Raw genomic sequence first — 19,392 nt, 5'->3', positions numbered from 1 at the left:
TGGCTCTCCTTTATTGTGACACAGCCGTGATGGCAGGGGGGAGGAGGGGTAAGAGGCAATCTGTCAACAGTGACGAAGGCATCCATGTGCACCTTTAACACTCAGGCTCAATGACGGACAAAGGGCACGAAGCCTGGCAGAATAGACGCTTCAGGGTCAGACCAGCCTAGGAGGGCGTCCCCAGCTGAGCCACCTGAGCCAGTCCCTGACCCCCTCTGTGCCTCACTTTCCCACGTCCTTGAAGCAAGTTACCGCCGGCCCCTCCCTCACAGGCTCACGTGCCACACAGCAGGGAGAATGCCCATTTGGGGCCTGGCACACCGTGAGGCCTCCCTACCCCTTCTCTTCATCGGAGCAAGAGGCTGACGTTTTCAAAAAGATGTGCTAAAAACCAGGGGGGAAGACAGAAAGGAAGCAGACAGAGAAAATACCCTTTGTTTTGCAAGGCTCTTTGGTTGCAAGGGAGAAAAAAATCCGCTCAAAGAGCTGGAGCAAAAGGAGAGGGGACAGAGGAAAAGGAGCAGCTGATCGAGGACAGAGTGGCCCCTTTCAGGACAGGGCGCGGGTGGGGTCCCGCGGAGCCCGGTCAAGGAGCACACGACAGACAGCCTCCGGGGCCAGGACTGCTCTCTGGGCGCCTGCCTCCTCTCGGCCCTCCCACATCTCGTTTCCCTGTCCCTTCCAGTGTCTGCTCCTCTCTCCTCCCTCTGCAAACTGGCCTTCTGGCTTCTCTGCAGAGAGAGACGGCCACCTCGGGGCTCTGAGGTTTGAAGTCCTTTCCCGAGCAGCAGCAGCAGCAGCCTGCTGAGCATCTTTGAGGTCTCGTTTCCAAATTCTGATTGGCCCAGCTTACTGTCAGGCATGGATCCTGGGCCAATCGGATGGGAGGTGGCAGCGGCCGGTGGGGTACAGACTGCAGCTGGGGCTTAAGATCTCAAAGGAATGCAATTCCACACAGACAGTCCTACATCCCCACCAGAATGGCTTGAATTAATGTCCTGACAACACCGGTCGGTGGCAAGGCTGTGCAGCAACGGGAGCTCTGCTCCTCTGCTGGCGGGAGTGGGAAGGGATGCGTCCACCCTGGGAAACTGCTCGGCACGTCTTTCAAAGCCAAACGAAGGTACCCCTGCCCCTTGACCAAGCAATTCCCCGGCTGAGGAGACGTCCAAGGTGAATGATTGCTTACGACCACCTGAAGCAATACCTGAAATGTTCACAGCAACCCCAGACCGCAAACAACCCAAACATCCATCAACAGTAAAGTCAGATGAATAAATTGTGGCACGTTCGTCATATTGCGAAGCGCTGAGAGAAGAAACAACTACCACCACGTGCAACGTAGACGGAGCTCGCCGGGCACGACATTTAGCCAAAGAAGCCGTACCCAAGAGGGTATACACTGTACGATCCCATTTACCAAAAAGTGGATCAGTGGTGATCAAGACTATACTACGGGTTATCTTGGGGGAGTATCAGCTGGGAGAGGGCACGAGGGAGCCTCCTGGGACATTACAAATGCTCCATATCTTCTTTCTCGGTGGTGGTTACGGAAAGAAATCATCATGATGGGGGCGCCTGGGTGGCTCAGTCGGTTGAGCATCCGAGTTTGGCTCAGGTCATGATCTCGCAGTCTGTGAGTTCGAGCCCTGCATCGGGCTCGGTGCTGACAGCTCGGAGCCTGGAGCCTGCTTCCGATTCTGTGTCTGCCTCTCTCTCTCTGGCCCTCCCCCGCTCACACTCTGTCTCTTTCTCTCAAAAACAAATGTAAAAAAATAAAAGACTTCAAGACTGTAAAACATAAATAAATAAATAAATAAATAAATAAATAAATAAACGTTAAAAAATTGACATTTAAAAAAAAAGAAAGAAATCATCAAGCTGAACACTTAAGATTTGTGCCCTTTACTATATGTAAGTCATTCCTCAGTTAAAAAAAAGAAAGGGGGCGCCTGGGTGGCTCAGTCGGTTAAGTGTCCGACTTTGGCTCAGGTCATGATCTTACCGCTCGTGAGTTCGAGCCCCACATCGTCGGGCTCTGTGCTGACAGCTCGGAGCCTGGAGCCTGCTTCCGATTCTGTGTGTGTGTCTCTCTCTCTGCCCATCTCCTGCTCACACTCTCTCTCTCTCTCTCAAAAATAAATAAGCATTAAAAATTTTTTAAAGAGAGAGAGAGAAGAGCATATTATGGCCATAATATGTATAACATAGAATCAACTACATAACCAACCACACAGTCACCTTTGTCTGGAATAGATGGAGTAAACATACACGTGTATGTGTGTTTATTTTACATATGACATGTGTGTATATATATGTATATCTTATATATAGTATGTGCATTATATATGTACAATATATGCATTCGATTCATGCATATATTCCTACATATAATGTATATATAAGAGAGAAGGGGGACAAATCTGAATTATATTTGGGGCTTGTATTCAGTCTAGGAAGGGCAGATCAGAGCAAGACCAGGCTGGAGGCAGGGAAGCCTGTGAAAAGGTCGATCTCTTTGCCCAAGCAGGAGATGGCCGTGGCTGGCCCCTGACACGGATGTGGGGAAACAGACTTGAGGGCAGCCGACAGGACATGATGGCGGGTGCAATAATGAGGAGGTGAGGGAGGGAGCTGTATCGGGGTGACCCTGGTATTTCTGGCTCGGGTAACTGGGTAGCCGGCAACGCGACCCCCAAATGAGGGAGGCCACAGGAGGGGCCGCCGTGGAGGAGGCAGGGAGGACGGCGGACTTGGTCTCAGGCAGGTGAGGTGTGAGCCACCAGGGGACCACCAAATGGAGCTGTCAGAAACCATGCGACCCACTGCACCGGACGGGGTCCCCTGGAAACAGACTGGGAGGCGGGGCTCGGTGAGGTGGATGGGGGTGCCCTGGGGAAGTGACGTGGGCGGCCCTGGCGGAGGGACAAGCTGGCCTGTAGTGTGGTTGCAAGGGAGGCGGCCACCTGTCCCGTGCTGAGCTCTGGAGCCAGGTGGCTCCTCGGTGTTGTCCCGAATTGAGACAAAGGGACCGGGTCTCTGCAGCCCCAGCTGGTCAATCACTGGCCGTGGCTGCTCTGGGAGGCGCATCTCCGTGGGTGAGGCCCAGGGCAGTGCCTCGTGAGCAGCTGTATGGCCCCAGCAGGGGAGGGCATCAGCCCGGATGAAGCCCCTGCCCCCCTCCCAGGGTGTGTCCTGCTCTGACTCCAAGGAAGCCTGCAGACCGACCGTGAGCATCAGACACCCCTGCTCTCGCTCCCTCACCTGCTTCCCACAGGCACCCACACTCTGGCAAGCCCCTCGCGTCCCAGCTCTGCCCGCGGTGCCCACGGAGCGGCTCCTTCTATAGAAAGAGCGGGATTTTCCTCTGATGCAAACACTCAAAGCAATTAATGCCATTTGTCACCACCATTCTCATTCTGCGGCCAATCTCTGGAGCATCAGAGACCATCCCATCGCCACCAAGGCCACAAAATCACACTCAGGGGCTTTGTAGGGTCAGGGGCTGTCTCCCAAGGGCTGGACAAGTTCACTCCTGAGAGGGTCTCTCATCCCCGCGTGCCCCAGTCCAAGCCACCAGGATCTGTCACCTGACGCACTGCAGTAGCCCCTCCGGCTTCCATGCTCCCACACAGCCCTGGCCCCTCTACAGTGTCCTCTCAGCACAGCAGCCAGACTGACACGTTAAACCCTGTCCATTACAGTCCCCCTCTTCTCAAACTCCCACTTCAGCTTCCACCTCTCTGATAAAAAGTCCATCCAACGGCCTTTCTGAGCTCCTTTCTACTCCCCTCCTGCTTGCCTGTTGCACCCTGGCACATTTGCCTCCCCAGGCACACTCCTGCCTCAGGGCCTTTGCACTTGCTGCTTCCCCATCCTGGAATACTTTTTACACCTTCAGATCTCCACTCAAATATCACCTTTTCAAGGAGGCCCTCCCTGACTGCTTTATTTTATTTTATTTTATTTTATTTTATTTTATTTTATTTTATTTAGATTTCATTTTTAAGGAATCTCTACACCCAACATGGAGATGGAACTCACTACCCTGAGATCAAGAGTCACACGCTCCACCGACTGAGCCAGCCAGGCACCACAGCGAACGCTCTATTTTAAACTCCAGCCCCTCGCCACCTGTCCCGTCCCTTAGCCCTGATTCATTTTCCCCTCTTCAGGAACTGACCTCTGAATGTTTAACTTCCTCACTTGTTTTACCTGTCGTTGTCTTTCCTGCGAACTCGACAGGGGCAGAGATTTGGGGTTTGTGTCCAGGGACTAGAATGCCACCTCGTGCTTATTAGCGGCGGAGCTCCACGTCGATTACCTGATTTAAGATTAGCCCTGGTCTTAGCCTCAGCCTCAGGCTGCCACGATGAAATGCCATACACTGGGCGGCTTCAAAGCAGAAATGGGTTTCCTCACCAATCGGGAGGCTGGGAGTCTGAGATCTGACGGCCAGTGTGGGTGAGTTCTGGTGAGAGCCCTCTTCCCGGCCTACAGACGGCCACTTCCTTGCCGTGTGCCCACATGGCCTCTCCTCGGGGCACACTCACAGTGTTCTTCCTCTTCTTATAAGGCCCCCAGTCCTATCAGATTGAGACCCCACACTTATGACCTCATTTTACACCTTCCAGAAGCCCTATCTCCAAATACAGTCACACTGGGTTTGGGGCTTCAACAAACACATCTTAGGGGCGAGGGAGGGGGTGCAATTCAGACCACAGTAGCTCTAATTTCTATTCTCCTCATTTTACAGATGATAAGACTGAGGCTCCAAGAAGCCACATGCCCGAGCCAAGGGCACCCAGCTCAGAAGTGGCAGAGGAAGCGTCCAAACCAGCATCAGTGTCCCTCTGCCCTGCTGCCTGCCATTCCCTGTGCTGGGAATGCTCTCCCCATGGCCAGCTCCTTCTCCAGCTCCACGGTCACCTGCCCGATAGGGCCGTCCCTATACATGGCAGCCATCTCCTGCTTCTCAGTTACCGTCACGTTGCTCCCTTCATTTTCCTTCACGACCCATGGAACGTTCTGAGATTACCTCCCGCCTACCTGTCCAGGTGTGGGCGGAATGCTGGAGAGCCAGGCAGGCAAGGGAGTCAGTGGAGACAACCTCAGGCTCGTGACAACAATGACCTCTCACGGGACGCTCACACGTGCAGAGAACATCAATTTGCCAAATGACCAATTTACCGGGCAACTAATTCACTGAATCTCTGTTTCTACTCTGTTTATGAGGTTTTCGCCACTCGTGGCCCAAAGCAGTTTGGGCAGCCTCTGGGGATTTTTCAAAGTCCTACTGTAGCTGCCCTGCCCCAGCCCCGTGTGCCTCTGCCCTCGAAACAGCTGAGGACGTGTTCCCGAGACCTCCTCTCATGGGGCTGCTGTGGCCACAGGCCTGGGGCAGGGCACTGGGAAGGACATGTGCTGGCCATCACTCAGACTGCAGACTCATCACGGACACACTCCCCAGCCAAAGTGCTTACTGCCCTTCCAGGCTGGGGGGTCTGCAGGCCGCAGGTACCAGAACCTGAACCTGAGCAAGGTAACTGAGGGATTCGCCTCACATAGAATATTTAGGGGCTCAAAACGAGCTCAACAACCACAATAAACTCTTGAATGCAATACTGCCAAAAATCAAAAATCAAAAATACTAATGCAAAAATTCCACGAGGAACAGAATAAGCACCTTTTCAATAAAGATAGTGCTGTGGCAAGCCATGCTAGAGCATCGGACAAAAGGAAAAGTCAATGATACTGAGATCATCTTTATTGAAAACGTTTGAATTTTGTTCACCCTGGATATTTTTTTTTTTGCAGTAACTTTGATTTTTTTTTTAATTTTTTTTTTTAACGTTTATTTATTCTTGAGACAGAGAGAGACAGAGCATGAATGGGGGAGGGGCAGAGAGAGAGGGAGACACAGAATCCGAAGCAGGCTCCAGGCTCTGAGCCATCAGCCCAGAGCCCGACGCGGGGCTCGAACTCACGGACCGCGAGATCGTGACCTGAGCTGAAGTCGGACGTTTAACCGACTGAGCCACCCAGGCGCCCCTAACTTTGATTTTTAAAAATATGTTGAAATATCATCTGTCAACATACGCTGCCGGGAACAAGAGGTAGGTGTTCTTTTTCCCTGTTCTTCCTACTTGGCACTCCTGAGAACCTGGCCATTATGTATAAAACAATCATGGAACTCTGAAAGGTGGAGAGAAGGAGGCAGCATGGCCAAGGACAGTGGGACCCAAGGCACGACCTGACAGTGAGTTAGTTCCCTGGGTTTTCTTTTTGCCTCATATACCCCATACTTGGGGCTGAAGAAGCCAACAATCCAGAAATATCATCAGTCACAGACGAAAAGCCCCAACAAAGCTGGTTCTTTCCAGCCAAAGGAAGTGAAAGGACAACCTAGCAAGGCAGAAAATGTGTAGCCAATAACCGCTCCAGGGCAGCCAAGCACCACAGAAAGGGCTAGGCCTACCCCGAGCCCCCCCCCCCGCCACCCCACGCATGCCAGCAAGGCTCAGTGGGGAGCCTGGACGGCCACACTCACCATGCTGGAACAAGACAAGACACCCAACCTCTCCCAGGGTCCGATAGGGAACTCTATCCCCACAGGGGATCAGTATCAACAGAGACCATGCGGAGAACCTGAACTTCAATCAGGCAGTAATGAAGCACCTCTCATTGCCTCCAAGGCAGAAATTTCACTCACTACTGTCCAATGATAATGATGACACTGTGCCCATTTCGTCAGGAAGGCCAAGTGGGGACCAAAAATAAGGCACTCCTACCTTTCCCATCCAGCCAGATATCCACGGGGGCCTAGTGAAGAGGAGGACTCCCAACCCTGCCCAGAAGTAGCAAGGAGCCTCCCTTCTGAGGGTCAACAGAGGTCAAATGGGCAACCTGGACTTCCAGCCCCCACTGGCAGTAATGAGGCTCGCACCCTCTCATCCCCTATCCCCTACTGGAGAAATGTCAGAGGAAGGCAGCTAAAACAGAAGGTTTACATAAGACTCACTCTCAGAAGATAATACAAAAATGTCCAAGTGTCAGTCAAAAATCACTTGCCAGGGCAGCTATCTGGTTCAGTCACTGGAGCATGCAACTCTTGATGTCAGGGTTGTGAGTTCAAGCCCCACATTGGGTGTAGAGCTTACTTAATAAAAAAAGAAAATAGCTTATCATACCAAGTGCAAGAAAGATCTCAACGTGAATGAAAAAAAAAAAAAAAAAAAAGACAGTCAGGGGTACCTGGGAGGCTCAGTTGGTTAAATGTTGAATCTTGATTTTGGCTCAGGTCATGTTCGTGAGATTGAGCCCCACATCAGGCTCTGCACTGAGAGCACAGATCTGCTTGGGATTCTCTCTCTCTCTCTCTCTCTCTCTCTCTTTCTGTCCCTCACCTGCACTCTCTCTCTCTCAAAATAAATATATAAACATTTTATAAAAAGACAATCAATGGATACCAACATTGATATGACAGACATGTTATGATTATCTGGCAAAGATTTTGGAGCAGGAATCATCAAAATGCTTCCAAGTGGGGTGCCTGGCTGGCTCAGTCATTGGAGTGTGTGACTCTTGATCCCGGGGTTGTGAGTTCGAGCCTTGCATTGGGTGTAGAGATTACTAAAATAAAGTAAAATAAAATATTTTAAAAATAAATAAAATAGGGGTGTTTGGGTGGCTCAGTCGGTTAAGCATCTGACTTCGGCTCAGGTCACGATCTCATGGTTCAGGAGTTCGAGCCCCACATCGGGCTCTGTGCTGACAGCTCGGAGCCTGGAGTCTGCTTCAGATTCTGTGACTTCCTCTCTTTCTCTCTCTCTCTCTCTCTGCCCCTCCCCTGCTCTCACTGTGTGTCTTACTCTCTCAAGAATAAACATTTTTTTTAATTTTTAATGAATAAATTAATTAATTACATTAAATTAAACGGAGCCTCAAGAACCTCTGGGACTGTAACAAAAGATCTAACACTGGATTCCCCAAAGAAAAGGAGAAAGAGGATGGCACTCAAAAGGACTTGGAGATATAAGTGCAGAAAACTTAGCAAATTTGCCAAAGGACATAAACCCACAGATGCAGAAAAGGTCAAAAACAGGATAAAACCAAAGAAATCCACATTTTGGGAAATCCACACCAAAATGTATCTTATTCAACTTCTGAAAACTAAACAAAAATTGGAAGTCCGTGAGAGAAACAATACTTTACCTATGGGGGAAAAAATTTGAAAGACCATGGATTTCCCATCAGAAGTCACAAAGGCTAGAAGAAAGTAGAACATTTTTCAAGTGCTGTTAAGAAAAGAATGGTCGACCCAAAATTCTATATTCAGCAAAAATATCCTTCAGGAATGAAGAAAAATTAGCACATTCTCAGATAAAGGAAAACTAAAAGAATTTGTCACCAGCAGGCCTCCTTTAAAAGAGCAACTAAAGGAGGTTCTCTAAACAGAAAGTATTAAAGGAGAAACCTTGAGACATCAAGGAAGAAGAAAGACCAACAAAGAGTAAATAAAAGAGATACAGGTAAATGCAGTATATTTTCATTTCCCCTTGAGTTTTCTAAATTATGTTTGATGGTTGATTCAAAAATTATAACACTATTTGATGTGTTTCTAAATGTACGTAGAAGAAATATTTAAAATTATATTGTAAAAGGGGTGGGTAAAAAGATGTAAAGAGAGGAAAGGCTTCTATACTTCACTTAAATTGATGAAATACTGACACGAGTAGACTTAAAAAGTATGTATATATAATACATATTCAGGAAAAACACTAAGAAAAAAGCATAGAACAATATATACTCAAAGACACTATCAATGAGTCAGAATGGAATTCTAAAAATTATTCAAGTAACCCACAGGAAGCCAAGAAAAAGAAAACAGAGAAATGAAAAACAGAACAAAAATAAAACAAACAAACAAAAAAAGCAAACTTAAGCCCTAACACAGCAGTAATTACATTAACTATAAGTAGTCTAAATATATCAATTAAAAGACAGAGATCGGCAGAGCAGCCTAACTTCATGCTCTTTACAAGAAACTCCCTGCAAATGTAACAACACATGTACATTAAAAGTATAAGGATGGAGAGATATGTATCCTGAAAACCTAACCAAAAAAGCAAGATATGTTAATTTCAGACAAAGGAGGCTCCAGAGCCAAAATAATTACCAGAGACAGAAAGGAACACCATCTAAAGATAAAAGAGTCCATCTGTCAAGAAGACAAAGCAATCTTACATGTGTATGCATCAAACAACAGAACTACAAAACACGTGCAGCAAAAACGGATAGAACCAAAGGGAGAAATAGACAAATATACAATCACAGTTGGAGACATCAATACCCCCTCTGGTTGCACTGATAAAGCAACTGGTCACAAAATCAGTAAAGATGTAGAAGAACTCAACAACACCAGCAACCAGCAGGATTTAGTTGACATTGATGGAACACACCACCCAGTATCAGCATAATACATATTATTTTCAAGGGCTCACAGAATATATACCCAGATAGATCAAATCCTAGCACAGAAAACAAACCTCAATAAATTTAAAAGAATTCAAATCACATAGACTGTGTTCTCTGACTGTAGTAGAATCAAACTAGAAATGAATAACAGAAAAAAAAAAACAGTAAAATCTCCAAACATTTGGAAACTAAAAACTACACTTTTTAAAAGTAGGATTCATGCCCATTGTAGAGCCCAACATGGGGCCCAAACTCATGGCCCCGAGATCACAACCCTAAGATCAAGACCTGAACTGAGATCAAGAGTTGGACACTTAACCAACTGAGCCACCCAGGCATCCCTGAACAATATACTTTATGAGTCAAAGGGGAAGTCTCAAAGGAAACTAAAAGTAAGTTGAAATGAATGAAAATGAAAATATAACAAAATTTGTGGACACATATAAGGAAATGTTGACAGAGAATTGATAGCTTACATAAGTACTTACATGAGAAAAGAATAAAACTCTCAAACAATAATCTAAGCTACCGTCTCAAGAACCTAGAAACAAAAACAAACCTACAAGAAAGCAGAAAAAAGATAAAAACAAAAATCAGCAAAACTAAAAATAGAAAAACAGCAGAGAAAATCAATGAAACACACATCTGGTTCTTTGAAAAAAATCAATAAAATTGACAAATTTCTAGGAAGACTGACAAAAACAAAAAGAGAGAAGATGCAAATTGCCAATATCGGGAATGATGTAGAGATATTACTACAGACCCCGCAGGCACCTGAAGCCCAAGAATAAAGGGGCACTTCAAACAACACACACCATCTACACACACAAATGAAACTTAAATGAAATGAATAGTTCTTGAAAAGCATCAACTACCACCACTCACCCAATATGAAACAAGTAATTTGGATAGCCCTATAACTATTAAGAAAAGCGAATTTGGAATTTAAAAACTCCCAAAAGAAGTCTCCAGGCCCAGATGGTTTCACTGGAGAATTCTAGCAAACATTTAAAGGAAAAATAACAACTCTACCCAATCTCTTCCAGAAAATGGAAGAGGGTGGCACGCTTCCAGTTCATTTTATGAAGCCAGTATTTCAGGGACACCAGTACCAGATGAAGAGAGCACAACAAAAGGCAAACCACACATCAGTAGTGAAGATGTGACAGGAAAGGGAGATGAACGGATAAAGGGTATGCCAAGGGGCAAACTACCCCTGTGGGCACCGGGAGCTCAGTCCCACCGGGGTCCAGCTGAGAGCCAAACAGAACTGCTACTGCAGACAGAATTTGCCTACTGGAGGACAGGGAGCCTGAGGAACTCCCATCTCCCACTGGCTGGAAGTAGCCCCCCAGGGGTGTTAGCTCCCCTGTACATCTGAGTAGTATGTGCACAGAGCCGAATGACCTCTGGAGGTTTGGATGACTTTTACAATGATGGAAATGTTCTGTATCTGTACAGTCCAATATGGTACCCATGGCCACATGTGGCTACTCAGCACTTGAAGAATGGCTGCTGTGACTGAGGAACTGAATTTTTACTTTATTTAATTTCAATGATCTTCAAATCGCATGGTCGGATGTGATCATGGCTGCCACATTGCACGGTGCATCTTTGGGGAGAGCAAAGCAGAGACCTCACAGTGCATTTACAAAACAGGGTGCTAGAAGGAGCCGAGAGCTGTCCACCGTAGCAGTGCTGAACGTACCTGCCAAAGAGGGGGAACAATCAACAGAACTTGGTGTCAGATTAGGTAGGGAGGGTGAGTGGTTTCAAGTAGGGTGTGCTAGAGATGGCCATAGCTTCTACGGGTCATGTGTTCAGGGACTGATTTAACCAGTGCCACAGGGCACAATTTGGACCCTTATGTCTGCTGTCAGGAAGGGTCCAGAGGAGCACCAAACGGTCCCCTCACTGCTCCTCCAAGACTAAGCCTCCTTTGCAAATGGTAAAGCAGCCGATTCTGCAGGAGGCAGTTTAAGGTGAGAAATATTAGTGTGTTTGGGGTTTCTCGTGTATTTCATGGTGCTCTAAAAGGGAACATAATCACAGCAGCATTTCTGTCAGAAAAGCAAAACAAGGTCCCCACCTGAAGAAAGTGATTCCGGACTGAGCAGTACTCTCGCAGTGCCTACATGCTGACATATTATAATGTTTTCTTGATAGTTAGACATACTCTGTTGTTACTCAATCGGACTCCTCTGAAACGGCTGCCAATAGCCTAATTAAATAGTTAGCTAAATATATTACTGACACACTGCTGTGTATTTGGCCCTAATGAGGTTTATAGGAAATGCATTTGCCAGACCACAAGGGCTCCAAGGGTGGAAACTCTTGGTGGCTTGGTTCTCTGTGGCCACAGCCATTGGTCCCAGGCCAGCCATCCCTGAGGAAGAGCCTCTTGTAAACTAAGATGCCTGAGCTAGAGCAAAGAGTTAGAGGCCTGACTCAGTTTCCCCGAGGAGAATAATCAGTCTCGGGTCTGCAGCAGCTGCCACAACAAAATACCAGAAGCTGGGTGGCTTTAACACAGAAATCCATTTGGTAACAGTTCTGGGGGCTAGAAGCCCAACGTCAGTGTTTCGGAAATCATGGCCACTGGTGAGAGACGTCATCCTGGCTTGAAGGGAGTCAACCACCTTCTTGCTGCACCTTGCGTACCTACCCAGGGCTAGTCTTGTACAGATGCAACCTTATAAACAGAGGTGAATAAAATCGTCTTTGCTCTTTTGCTTATTCCAGTTTAGTGGCATCTCTGAACCACCAAATGGAATAAGCAAAAGAACAAAAAAGATTTTGGTCACCTCTGTTTAGAAGGGTAGGTATAGACATCCCATGCTCATACCGCTAAAGTGTACTGAGCACCTACTAGATCCCAGACACTGAGCTGTGTGCTGCAGGTCTTGTGGTGAACAAAAAGCGCCTCCTGCCTCAGAGTCTAGAATGTCCGAGAGGAAGTGCAGGACACCATGGGAACACATCAGAGCATCCCTAATCATGACTTGGATTTAAGCTCAGCAAGAGTAAATGATTATGAGTCATTTTTCCGGGTGAAGGAAGTACGGATGGCAGTGGAGGGGTGTTCCCAGCAGCAGTGGGGACAACATCTAGACAAAGACCTTGAGGTAAGAGGCCATGACACATCGGAAGAAGAGGAAGGTCAACACATCTGGAGCAAACTCCTTCATGCCCAGCCCACAGCAACACCAGGGCATCACAGACACCCACCCTCTTAGGTCAGATGCCAGGTAAGAGGCAGCACTTTGACCTGGCCACATCTTCAGTGGCACCCCACAACTCCAGGATGTATCCCCATGTTAGGAAGTTCCTCTAAAGGACAGTGAACAAAAATGGGCCTGGGAATCAGAAAGACCAGGATTTGTGTCCAGTTTCTGCCTCTTCTGGAAGCATTGACTCTGGGAAGGTTGCTCACCTCTCTGAGCTTCAGCCTCCCATTCCACAAACATTGGCTGGCTGCCTCCTGGCTGGCAGATGTCGCGCTGGGTGCCTGTGATATGGTGGTAAACACAACAGACACGGGCCACTTCCGGTCTGGCAGGGGAGACAGACAATCAACAAATAGGTAATGATCACATGTGATCGGAACAGCGATGGAAGCACACAGGGTGTCAGGATGGACGGAATGGGAGAGGGGATCCATTTACATAGGGAGTCAGGGAAGACTTCTTGGTGGAGGTGACATCTGAGCCGAGACCAGAATATGAATAATAGTGCCCAACCCCCAGGGGGGTTTCTGAAAACTACATGAAATAATGTCCATAAATAATGTCCATAAAGTGCACTGCCTAGTGCATAGGTAGAGCTCAAAATATGCTGGCTTTATCATCTGCCACTAAAATCTAAGCTCCTTTATAGTGAGGAACAAGTCTGTGTTTGCCAGGATTGCGCCTGGCACATGCAAAGAGTCGAATGAACTCACGAGTTTCATCTTTTAGGTTATTGCATCACCTCTCCTTCATTTTTGAAGGACAATTTGAGTATTCTACCTGCAGTCAACAATAATGCACTCATTACAAGGCTAGACCTCAGGTTAAGCGTTCTTATCACAATAAAATAAAATAAAAAGCATTTGCTGAGTTCATTTATAATAATAATTGTAATAAGAGTCGCGGTGAGAGTAACATTTGGTAGTAGTATTAGCCAGAGGAGTAGTAATATTAGAAGAAGTAGTAATAGAAGAAAGAGTATTAGCAATTCATGCTATGGGCGACCCTCTCGGCGAGGGCACTATGTTGCAGTGGAAAGAATAAGATTTCAAGTCAGGCAGAGCCGCACTTGAATCCTGGTCCAGCTACATGGCTGCTGTGAAGCAGCTGAATCTCCTTTCTCTAAGCCTCAGTTTTCTCATCTATATGTTCGGGATAACAGTGTGTGTGTGTCACAGGGCTGCTGTAGGGATAGGGGAGGTGTATGTATGGTGACTGGGACAGAGCGGGCCCACCATAGATGCTGGCTGTCGAGACGACAAGCATGCCGCCCAGGTAACCAAGCTCTGGGCATCTGACACTCAACCAGCTTTTTGGGGGACAGACCGGGAAGCAACATGGACGTGTGTGGGCGAGAGCTTGCGGCTTCCAAGGGCTTATGCTCCCCACGCAGCCATTGCTCATGTGGGCTGAGGTGCCTCAGTTCGCTCATCAGTCCCAGACCGCTGCGGTCTGGGAAGTAGAGATCCCTTGGAAAATTACTGCCCTGAACTAAAACTAGGTAAGAGTTCTCGGCTGAAATTCCAGCAGGCAGAGAAATGGTTTTGACATAATTAACTGTCAAAAAATTCATATCTATCGATCAACAAGAAAAAGTAAAATAACCCAATCGCAAAATGGACAAAGTATAGAAAAGGCAAAGTACAGGAAGGCCGATAGACTGACATATGAAAGAAAGCCCGGCAAAGTATCATGGGACTAGAATTCAGAACAATGAGCGGCACTCGGGTGGCTCAGTCGGTTAAGTGGCCACCTCTTGCTTTCAGCTCAGGTCATGACCTCACTGTTCCTGAGTTCGAGCCCTGCTGTCAGGGTAGAGCCTGCTTGGGCTTCTCTCTTTCCCCTCTGTCTGCCCCTCCCCCACTCAGTCTGTCTATCTCCTTCTCAAAATAACTAAACTTTAAAACTAAATTAAGGGGCGCCTGGGTGACTCAGTCAGTTGAGCGTGCGACTTCGGCTCAGGTCACGATCTCGCGGTCCGCGGATTCGAGCCCCGCGTCAGGCTCTGGGCTGATGGCTCAGAGCCTGGAGCCTGCTTCTGATTCTGTGTTTCCCTCTCTCTCTGCCCCTCCCCCGTTCATGCTGTGTCTCTCTCTGTCTGAAAAATAAATTAAAAAACGTTAAAAAAATAAATAAATAAAACTAAATTAAATAAATAAATAAATAAATAAATAAAACAATGATAAACCCTCTATAAAATGGGCAAAAAAAAAAAAGTGCAGACTGAAGGCATCCAGCCTTGGTAACGGTGTGGAGAAATGGGTCTGTGCAAGTGGTGTTGCTGGAGAGGAAAGCTGGCAGGTTTAGGCAGGGCAATTCGACAGTGCCTACCGCGATTCAAAAAGGGTATGTTATTTTAGCCACTGCTAAGTGAGAGTCTTGGAGGGGCATAAGTGGGCGTGGTCACTGCAAGCATCATTTGTCATAGTGAAAATGTGGAAACAATATAAATGTCTCTAGACACAGAAATGACTAAATTAAAATAATACAACCATATTATGGAGTATTATGAGATAAATAAGAGGAATGAGCTAGATCTAGATGAATGACCATGGGCAGAAGAAGCCCAAGACACCTTCAGTGAAATAAGAGTGGCATAGGATAATAAGCACAGTATAATCCCATCTGTATTGGAATCGATGGAAGGAAACAACGTATAGTATTCCCATAGGAATGTGTGTGCGCGTCCGCACGTTAATACATAGGAAATGGTTGACAGAAGACACATTTAACTGATAAGAGTTGTTGCATCTGGAGAGAAAGGAGGATGGATGAAGGGGGATTTCGGGGGATTTCAAGTGGAACTTTAGTATTAGCTACACTGGAATTTTTTCAAGAATGTATCCATGTGCAAGGAGACATCCGCAGCCTACAAAACAAATTGACAAAGTATACCATTCGAATTGTATTGAGCACTCCCGTGAATTGGGAGGAAGAAGACAAAATTGAAAAAAAAAAAAAAAGCAGCAGAAGACGTGAACGGGACTTTTCCAGAAAAGGAAATTCAAGCAACCAATAAACATATAAAAGATGCTCGATCTCGTTTATAATCATAAAATGCAACTTAAAGCCACAAGGAGATACCAATTCCCACCAGACACGGGCAAAAACTTCCAAGTAAAACATTAGCAAACGCCAGCAAGAATATGCAATACCAGGAATTCTCATGCACTGCTGGTGGGGCGAAAATTGGTCCAGCCACTTTTGAAACCAGGTTGGACTTCGCCCTCAAGTTTTAGGTAAGAAAATCCGTGACCCAACAGCCTCACCCCCAGGCACATACCTAGGTAAACCTGTAAACAAGTCTGCCAGGGGACATAACTAAGAATGTTCATAATCCCCCCAAACTGAAACCAGTCCGTGTGTGCAGCACCGACAGAATGGGTAAAGCATCTGTAGTCCATTCACACAGCAGTACGCCAGACGGCAGCAAGAATGAATACGACAGGGGCGCCTGGGTGGCTCAGTCGGTTAAGCGGCCGACTTCGGCGCGGGTCACGATCTCGCGGTCCGTGAGTTCGAGCCCCGCCTCGGGCTCTGAGCTGATGGCTCAGAGTCTGGAGCCTGCTTCCGATTCTGTGTCTCCCTCTCCCTCTCTCTCTGTCCCTCCCCCGTTCATGCTCTGTCTCTCTCTGTCTCAAAATAAATAAACGTTAAAAAAAAATTAAAAAAAAAAAAAAGAATGGATACAACAGTAGCACAAAATTCAGGATGGTGGGTAATTTTTGGAAAGGGGGAATTTTGTCATTGAGGAAGCGCATCTAGGAGGTTCCACTAGAAATGTTCTATTTCTCAACCTGGCTGTTTATTTCATTGTTATTTTTTAAACCCTGTGTGTGCGCTTTACACACTAGTTTAAAAGGTTTTTTTTTAATAAAATTTTTGTAACATTTATTTATTAACGAGAGACAGAGAGACACAGAGCACAAGCAGAAGAGGGGGAGACACAGAATCGGAAGCAGGCTCCGGGCTCTGAGCTGTCAGCACAGAGCCCGACCTCGGGCTCGAACTCAAACCACGAGATCATGACCCGAGCCGAAGTCGGATGCCCAACCGACTGAGTCACCCAGGCGCCCCTACACGTTAGTTGAATCTGCATAATTGCAAATAAGAAAAAGTTATGAAAGAGAGAAGGAGAAGAGAGTATCCTTGGTCCAGTTGTACCATGTGTTTCCCTCCACGCAGGAGAGGCCATGGGCTTTTCTGACTCACCTCTGGATTCCCTCTAGAAAAGACCTCCAGGTTGGCTGAACACTCCAAGAGTCAGCATGGCAATGGCAGCAGGGACAGCACAGGACAATCTGCACTCTCAGGTCCTTTTCTCTGCTCGAACCTTGCTGTTGTGGGTCTAGAGGGAAGAAGGAAGCCCATTCTCTTCCCCAGTTGTAGCTCTAGAAAGGCCTACAGACACATCTGACCCAACCTCTTTGAGGTAGAGACCTGAGAGAGGATGTCACCATATCAGCACAGCTGGCCAGTCTAGACCAATGGGTCTCAACCTTCCTGCCCGCCCGCATCACGACCCGCATGGCCAATGGCCTCCACATGAGTGCCTTGGACTCTAGGACACAAAGAGCCTATGATCAGAAGCACGGACATGACAGAGCCTGATTTATGGGCAATCCCGCAGCAAAACTTACAAGTCAGGAGTGGGGCGAGAGCCCATGTCTGCTGGGACTCCAGCCTTATTCACGGAACCTGGCACAGCCCAACACACAGATGTGGAGCTCAGTTGCATTAACTATTTGTTGCATTAACTTTTATTGCATCTGATTTATTTCTTTTGTTTTAATTTTTTTATGTTTTATTTTATTTTTGAGACAGAGAGAGACAGAGCATGAGCAGGGGAGGGGCAGAGAGCGAAGGAGACACAGAATCGGAGGCAGGCTCCAGGCTCCAAGCTGTCAGCACAGAGCCTAAAGCGGGACTCGAACCCACAGACCACAAGATCGTGACCTGAGCCGAAGTCAGACGCTCAACCGACTGAGCCACCCAGGTGCCCCACATTTAAATTTTTTCTAAACAAAGCGGGTAAATTTATTGTGAAGTTTCAAAAACAGCACTGTAAAAATATTTATGTTTTTAAAATTTTTTTTGATGTTTTATTTATTTTTGAGAGAGACTGAGTGTGAGTGGGGGAGGGGCACAGAGCAAAGGAGACACAGAATCGGAGGCAGGCTCCAGGCTCAGAGCTGTCAGCACAGTTCAAGCGGGGCTTGAACTCACGACCCGTGAGATCACCACCTGACCTGAAGCTGGACGCTTAACCGGCTGAGCCACCCAGGTGCCCTGTGTCTGATTTATTTCAACTGACGTCTCTGAACCTTTGAACTGAAGGAAGAGAAAAGGAAATGTTTCAGCCCAGAGGCGGGTGTGGAAAGCTTTCCAGAGTTGCAAAAAGGGCTGAGGTCGTGTAGGAACGAGCCAAGTGCAGGAAGCTGCTCACCTTTACAAAGCCATCCCTCTGTGTCATTTCTACTCTGCCCTCTGCAGCAGCCGGGACCTCATCTATCAGCCTCCTGGCTTCCTTGGAAGGGGACTCAGGTGTCCAAAATGACCACTCCAACCCTGAATCTACTTGGCATCCAAGTTCAACTGCCAGCACCAACTGGGAGTTTCCCTGAGTCTGAGTTCACATTCCAGGGGAGAATCTGATTGGCCAAGCCCATACAAACCACACAGTGATAGGTGGTGGGCCAGCCTATACACTGGCAGTCCCCGGGTCACATGACCACGGTTGGTCCAATCGGCCATGGCAGGGAAGATAAGGGGTGGAGTCATCCACTATAAGAGATGACGGCTGAAGGTGGCAAGGGCTGTGTGGAGCAAAGCCTTCTACAGAGAGGGAGTGGATGGCAGGTGACAGTTAATATCTCTAGGCCTGCGGTTCCTAAGGACTGAAATGTCCCTTAGGGAACCTGCCTCTGGAGTCTGAGCGAGAGAATCAGGGATGTGGTGGCTTCAAATACATATCTCGAGCCGGAAGCAGGAACATGACAAGAACCGGGAGTGAACCCCTAGTGTCAGACAGCAGTGGGATCCTGGGTCAGCCACCTACTAGCTGCGTGACCTTGGGAAAGTTACTAAGCGTCTCTGAGCCTTCATTTCCTCAGCTGCGTAGTGTAATTAATAATAGAACCTACTTGGTAGGGTTGCGAGGGTTAAAGTTGATGGGGCCCGAAGTAAAGTGTTAGCACAGTTCCCAGAACAAAGGAAATGCTCAGTAATTGTCAGTGCGTTCTTTTGCACAGAGCACCTCATCAACAGACCCCTGGCCACATCACTTGAACACCTGGATGCAGGTGTGCCTGAAGTCATTTACCTTGAACTTTTGGGAGAAATAAACAAACTCCCTTTTGTTTGCCCAAGACCGTGCTAACTGGTTCTATGTCACCTGCAGCCAAAAAGTGTCCTGAAAAAAACACCATAAAGAAGTTCCCCTCCCTCACTGGCTTTCGGATCAGCTTCCGTGCAGGGAAAGGGAGCAGTGGACACACAGCCAGTTGGGGGGGGGGACTGCATGTACCCCACGGTCGGCTTTGTCTGTGCTTCCGATCATAGGCTGGATATGTTCGCAGCAAGACGCTCATGTGGATGCCATTGGCCGTGTGGGTCGGGCCAGGGGAGGCTGAGAGCCATTGGTCTACACTGAACAGCTGTGTGGATCTGGTGACGCTCTCTCTCAGTA

This window comes from Panthera tigris, chromosome E3 (genome assembly GCF_018350195.1).
Source record: "Panthera tigris isolate Pti1 chromosome E3, P.tigris_Pti1_mat1.1, whole genome shotgun sequence".
In the NCBI taxonomy this organism is placed as follows: Eukaryota; Metazoa; Chordata; class Mammalia; order Carnivora; family Felidae; genus Panthera; species Panthera tigris.
This window is presented reverse-complemented; position numbering follows the sequence as displayed.